Source organism: Palaemon carinicauda, chromosome 19 (genome assembly GCF_036898095.1).
Source record: "Palaemon carinicauda isolate YSFRI2023 chromosome 19, ASM3689809v2, whole genome shotgun sequence".
Lineage (NCBI taxonomy): Eukaryota > Metazoa > Arthropoda > Malacostraca > Decapoda > Palaemonidae > Palaemon > Palaemon carinicauda.
Genome location: NC_090743.1, coordinates 67,661,262 through 67,661,729, shown reverse-complemented (window position 1 = coordinate 67,661,729; position 468 = coordinate 67,661,262).

The following is a 468-nucleotide window of genomic DNA, read 5'->3' as shown; positions in this document are numbered from 1 at the left end:
TAATGTTATTCTTTCTGGCATAAGAATGGCACACAATGAAAAATAATTAAGAAAATATTGAAAACTTTAATATTTCAACGACAGATTGATATCTTTAATATTTTTCAAACAAAATCGAAATCAGGGATTTTTGAAGTTACTGCTACTAGGATGCTGTCTTCAGGATTCAACCGGTTTCTGTATTTTGTTTTTACATTTACAAGGGTAGAAAAACCTTGTTCGCGAAGGTAAGTTGTTGCGAAAGGTAGTAGCATTTTAGTTGCTTCCATATGTGCAGTTTATAAGCCTTTGTAGTTTTTGACATCCAAAAACTTGAGAGATCATCCTTGCTCTCAAATTCCATTTTTGTTTCATTGCTGGAACGAAGTTCAATAAGCTCTTCTGCCAATCCTTCAGGCTGTTCAGGCAAATCAGCCAGCTCACTTTTGAAGGGATTTACAACACAGCTGACAGTATGTGAATCAAGTT